Source organism: Ambystoma mexicanum, chromosome 3p (assembly GCF_040938575.1).
Source record: "Ambystoma mexicanum isolate Mex_15411 chromosome 3p, UKY_AmexF1_1, whole genome shotgun sequence".
Classification (NCBI taxonomy): Eukaryota; Metazoa; Chordata; class Amphibia; order Caudata; family Ambystomatidae; genus Ambystoma; species Ambystoma mexicanum.
Genome location: NC_090925.1, coordinates 944,152,166 through 944,158,301, shown reverse-complemented (window position 1 = coordinate 944,158,301; position 6,136 = coordinate 944,152,166). Strand labels below are relative to the sequence as shown.

At 42.5% G+C, this 6,136-nt stretch overlaps 1 protein-coding gene across 2 annotated transcripts in view; it reads left to right on the top strand.

Moving 5' to 3' along the window:
* The first annotated feature begins 325 nt into the window (after positions 1–325).
* The window catches only part of SLA2 (Src like adaptor 2), a 203,890-nt gene continuing 198,079 nt past the window's right edge, over positions 326–6,136 (top strand). The window contains exon 1 of one of the 2 annotated variants that reach the window (XM_069652251.1): positions 326–694. The gene's annotated coding sequence lies outside the window, so the exon portion shown is untranslated. The remainder of the gene's footprint in view (positions 695–6,136) is intronic. The other variant, XM_069652249.1, reaches the window with a different exon arrangement.

The window sequence follows — 6,136 nt, the reverse complement described above, 5'->3', positions numbered from 1 at the left end:
TCGATACATTTCACAGTTTGAGACCATTTGAGGAGGAGATTTTACACTGTGAATAGGGCACGTCGGTTTAACCATTCACTTGTATCGGGGTAAAGTACATTTTTGGTGGAACCAAATGTAAAATAGCAACATTTTGAGTTTAAAAAATAGTATCTAGCGCTCGTTATACTCTTACTGAATCTAAAAAAGGATTGTCAAACAACCGTAATATGGAAATCAAAGGGAGCCTACGCTGAGCCCACCAGGTGTGTGATAGGTCTGAACACGCACACACACAGCTGGCTCTGAGACTCCCCGGCGGTGACGCAGTTGCTTTTCTCTTCGGGTTAAACTGCTGCCGCCCCCTCAAACTCAGCAAGCGTAAAAGTTCAGGGAGAGATTGCGTCACTGGTGGTGGGGGTGGAGGGCACAACCAAGGGGACGTCACACGGCCGCGCCCCCCTGTGCCCAAACGAAGCTGCCCGAACTTACCGCACCTGTACTTCGGTCACTGATGGGGCGACGACAGTTTTAAACGCTGGTGGGTGCTGTGAGCTTTGAGTGCCAGGTCCAGCCTATCGTGGCGGCGGGTAGCAGTGAGACTGGTCGCCTGAGCTTCAAGTGTGTGAGCACCGCGGACCGGAGAGAGTCGGTGGGAGCGGCGCGGGCTGAAGGTAGAGCAAGAGGCGCCAAGCAGTGGTTTTAGCCGCAGCAGGTAAGGGCACGCTGCGCGAGGCGTGCTCGCAGCTCGCAGAACAGAGAGTGTTATCTAGTGATGAGCAACCGGGTGCCTGACGTGCGTCTAGGGTGGCTGAAGGGAGGTCAAAGAGGGTCGTCTGATTGCGGTCGCCAAGTGTCTAGCAACAGGGATGCGGGGGATGGGGGTGGGGGTGCAGTGAACGGATAGTTTAAGGGGCAGCCAAGTCAGTGGTGTGAGGTTCTGCAGTGGGCATGGGTGGGTAAAGGGCAGTCCAGGGCACGAGTGGAATAATGAAGCGAGTTGATGTCGGGTCACTGGGTCAGGGATAAAGGTGTGTTGGGATTGGGACTGTCATGTTTTGGAGTTGTGGAAGAGCGTCTAGTGTTCGGGAGTTGCCTAGTTTGCAGCCATTGGGCAGTGAGAGTGTTAGAGAGTAGAAAGGGACGGATTGCCAAGGATTATAGTTGCGCTTGCTTTATGTTGGTTGCTGGTATAATACTGCTAACTGGCTATTCACGTAACCGCCAAGTTCGTGAAGTTTACAAGAGAACGGTTTGCACACATCCATGGAATGTGATCACTGTAAACATTACATAGGAAGTGCGTGTTTAGTTTGTATAAACAACATTGTAAACTCCACGAGTTGTGTTGAACGTGTGTAGGTGGAGACACAAGATAATGTAATCCATTCCCATGATGTCATCTTAAGCATCACGACCGAGGCGTGAACTTCCGCTGTGAAGGTCATGTCTGGGATATTCATTTCTTTCTAGTTAGAAAATGCATTCATAATTGCTTCGTCCTTGATCAAACCGACGCTTGGTATAATTGTAAGTGTTATGTTTTGAAACAATGGGTTACTTAGTTATGCTTGCAACTATATGAAACAGTGTTTTGGATTTTGTTGAAAGTGACGTTATATTTTCATTAACATCTTAAATGCCCTTTTGCAATTCTATTAGCAAGACAGCCCGTCTTTTAGGATTCCTGTAAAGGAAGAGTGAATGATGCATGTAGCGAGCTAAATTAAAGCGGGAATCACACGACTTTTAAGGTTATGCAATAGGAACAATATCCTACCCATTAGATGTCTGGACCATGAGGTTGCAAAGAACCGTCACAGACGTCCATTCCGTATCAGTGACTGCTCTGATTCGCCGTTACTCTTAGCCAGTGCTTCACATGACACACACACAGGAGTTTTTCACGTTGCTCAACACTACCCTCGATTTAGTTTGGTAGCAGGAGTGGGCCTTTTCTGGGGAAAGTAACAGGTCTGAGAAGTAAGCAATCCGCCTTAGAACCAAACAAATCTGTAGGCGTTCACCATTGTGTTGGAATGAAAACAGGCATTTGCAAAGCCAACCGTTTCGGCTTTAGTCTAAGTGTGAACTTCTGACTACCAGGTGATGTTGAATTGTGAACGCCTCTGTTTTAATGCCATTATTCGTGAGGTTTAATCTTGCAGCCAATATTTTACAAAAAAGTTGAATGTATATATTATAAAAAATGTTGTTTCATCTAAGAAGGTGCATTGTATACAATTGAAGGTATTTTAGTTCTATGGAGATCGTAAGATAAGCCATGCATTGTGCATCATGGTTTTATAAGTGTACACAAGTTATTTTGCCATAATAGTGCAGCATAAAAAACCCTTTTGGTACATGCATTTTCCCATTATGCATGTGTTGAGCTCTTCTCATGTTTGTAAGCACTGCATTAATAGGTGCTATTACCAAATGCAATGGAATAAAATGGTTTGAACTCTCAGGGATGAATTTCTGAGTTGTCCCCAAAGGAATCCAAACTTCTGACGTGAACCATGAACCCATATTTCTGCAGAAGATGCTCAACATACAGAGGAGCTATCTTGACACTTTTCCTACCCTTAGGTAGAACATAAATTATACCCAAAGGTGTAAAGGTTTGCTTTAAGAGCTGTGTGTGTGTGTATAAATATACACATATATTTATATATTTACACATCCTAAGATGGGGGTAGTAGACAGGTCTCTGTGCCCCCCCCCACCCCCAAGTAACAGGGGTTACTGGGAAGTGTGAAACCCGAGGGTGAGAGGGGGGCAGTTTTCAAACTGTTAAAGGCCAATAACTTGTTGCACCATGCTACTCGGATGCCAAATGCTACTCCGATGCAAAGCTCTCTCCATTACAGAAAGCTCCAATGATGTTGTGCACTGTGGCGTTAATCTCTCCCTGTGGCAGGCTCTGCCAGGTAACAACAGTGCCATTACTGAAAATACAACTCCCTACCAGGTGATGGACATATCCCCCAAATATTGACTTGCAAAAAAGTAACTAACACAAAGATGCAAAAACTAAATTAATAAAGAAAAAGAGGTACAGGCACCGAACATCATTTGCAGTGACAAAGCCAGTGTACATCTCTAGACTTCGTAGGGAGGGTCGGAATGAGGCATAACATTGTCTGGGGTATCAATGAAAAAGGGGTCCACAGTTGCAAATGGTAATTCATTCCTTTTTTGACAGACTGTGTTTGAATAGCACTGAAGTTTTTTTTTTGGGATCAAATGTGATGCAAATTGTGCATTTTAAAGAATATTTATTTAGCAACACTGGTCAAAACTATTGGCCGCATAGTGAAGTAACCCATCAAACTGGACCACATTGGGCAAAAAGAATTAGCCACTTTGATCTGAAAAACAATCTCACACTAGCATTTTGCGTTTTTGGTTCAGGCATTGCCCTACTGTCCTATAGGCCAGTCCGAGCCTGTTTGTAGCGTCTGTAGAAGGAATAGTCAGGCAAACGTACTGCTAAAATGGCACAACACTTTTTGTTGGTCACCCAGTGACAAATTATGTTTCCACGTTGCTGGACAGAGAGCCCTGGTATAGGTATTTCCAGTTTGTGCATTTCATTGTATTGTTTTCGGCACATCAATATTCAGTATTTTGACACTATTTGCCTTTTTTTAATCTGAGTTCTTGTTTGACAGTGTATTGTCCCAAAGCTCTCGAGAGTGGAATCGTGGGCATACTGGCATTATCGCAAAGCAAGCCAGATAGCTCAATCTATTAATGCACCACCTGCCTGGACAGTTGTAGTACCTACATATCACATCCAAAACTTTGAGAGTGTGTGGTAGTCAACGTCAGCTGGTACCCACAGTTTGGTATCTGACAACTTGTTTCTCCCTGCGTAATGAATGCAGTAGACAGTCAAGTTCTGTGGTAGACAGTCAAGTTCTGTGTTTGTGACTGCGACGAAGGACACAATGTAACCACACAAATACATCACGAGTACCTGTCAATTGAAACATGAATACAGGAAGAAACTCCAAATTGTGTCTTGATTTTTCCTAAATGCTACCCCCTGACGACTGGAATACAGGTGCAGGCACGGCGCATGTGGCTGAACCAAAGAAAATAAATACATGCTTCTCCTGATGCAGTGAGGTGGAAATGGTTTCTCTACTAGGAATTTTAGGCCAGTGGCCAGATCTGAACTCGTCTGCACCATATAACTCAGAAGCGTTGTTGTCACCCTGAGGAAAGATAGCCACAAATAAGTGGCATGGATGGCCTAAAGGTTGGTGGGAAATTACATATTAGAATACACCTGCAACTGTTGATTTATTGAAAAGAGCGCACTAATATGACACCAGCCCAATGTAAATGAGAGCATTGTTTAAGATTTGGTTTCTCTCCAGATACACAAATCCTGATTTACAAGGACTGTTTGCATCAGCATTATTTGTCATCATATATGTTTGTCTATTTGTGGTGATTGTTAACACTGGGATTGATGTTGGATTTACACATAGAGTGATATCAGTGCATAATCCATTTAATTGATCCCTCTTTGGTAAGTGGTCATTTGGCAATAGAATATCGCACTCTTCCTCCTAAAAATACAATACAGATCAGGACATTTTTGATTTCCCTATCTAATTTACAAATTGCTATCCCTCCACCTACCGTTACCAATCAAAACTTGATCAACCTAGATTGACACATTCTAGATCCCCTTCCGAAAGAATCTACCATGAACAGCCTACTTTATTTATACAGATGTTTCTACAACTTTAATCCAAAGCACAAATAATGGTTTCGGGGATCCAATCAATCCAATAGGTACCATTTTTTATTCAAGCTCATCAATTCATCACAGCAACTAAAACATTTTGTCTTTTGACACCCCTATTATTCAACCTGTATATGGCAGATCTCCCTCCAGGATTGAGAGCTGCAGCCCATTGCCCCCCCCCCCAATTTGTGAAAGGTCTCGATACCCCCTTTACTGTATGCAGATGACCGGGTAATCTTTGACCATACTTTTTCAGATTTGCGCAGATCCCTCAAAGTGTTGGGTGAGTATACTATTGTGTATCATCTCGAGATTAATTACACCAAAACGAAAGAAATGCTTTGCTCTTCTCATAAAATTTCTTTTTTTAAATCTCTTTATTTGTCATTTAAGATATAAGTCAAATAAAAGGTTACACAAACATATTCATAACATCAGAGGTATACATTTGAATGATATAATATATACAGTACCCAATTTTCTAACATCAGTGGTAATAGCAACTACAAGTCCAATCCATATCCTACTATAACGTACCCCTATTTTACATCAGTAGTTCCAACATCTAACAACATCCAACAATACCTCCCTAACAGACATCAACACACAACATAGAAAAAAGAATAATAATAATTATATGAAAAAGAATCAGGTAACCTCCCTCTTTTCAAGTTTTATCTATCATATGCTCAACGAATAAACATTAGTTATACAACTCATTGAAAAATCCCCAGATCTTAAAGTAAAGTTCCTCTCATTTCTGTTTTTTTAACATAACTTTTTCATAATCAGACAAAGAACGCACATCCAGCAACCAATCTTCCACATCCGTTTTTTTCCTTGATTTCCACACCCATAATATTTGTTTCGCCGGCATTACAAGAACTCTATTTGTCCATTCATTGCTCATTTGGGCCATGTCACCTCTCTCTTTGCTCAACAACAGAATCGTTCAGTAAGGTGTTCGTGGAAGTGTGCTCCCCAACAGGAGATCTAATCTACTTAAGACATTGCTCCAGAAGTCAGTCACCCTCGGGCATGCCCATAACATGTGCAGTAATGTGCCCCTGCTACGACCACAGCCCAACAAGTATCATTATCGGACAATCCTAACCTTGCAATCCGCAGAGGGGTCCAGTATAACTGATAAAGAATTCTTTGTCTCACATACCGCAGGCCCAGATCCAACTTTGACTGCATACCTATGCGCAGCAGTTTGTCTCATTCCTCTTTGCAATTTTTTATACCTTGCTCGTCCACCCAAGCCTGACACATTTTCTCCCATGCTTCCACGTATGAGACTTCCACTGGCATCAATTTCAAATATGTTGACACTGTGCGTGTTGAAGAACGGATAACATTGAAGGACATTGGTCTCTCTTGCATGGG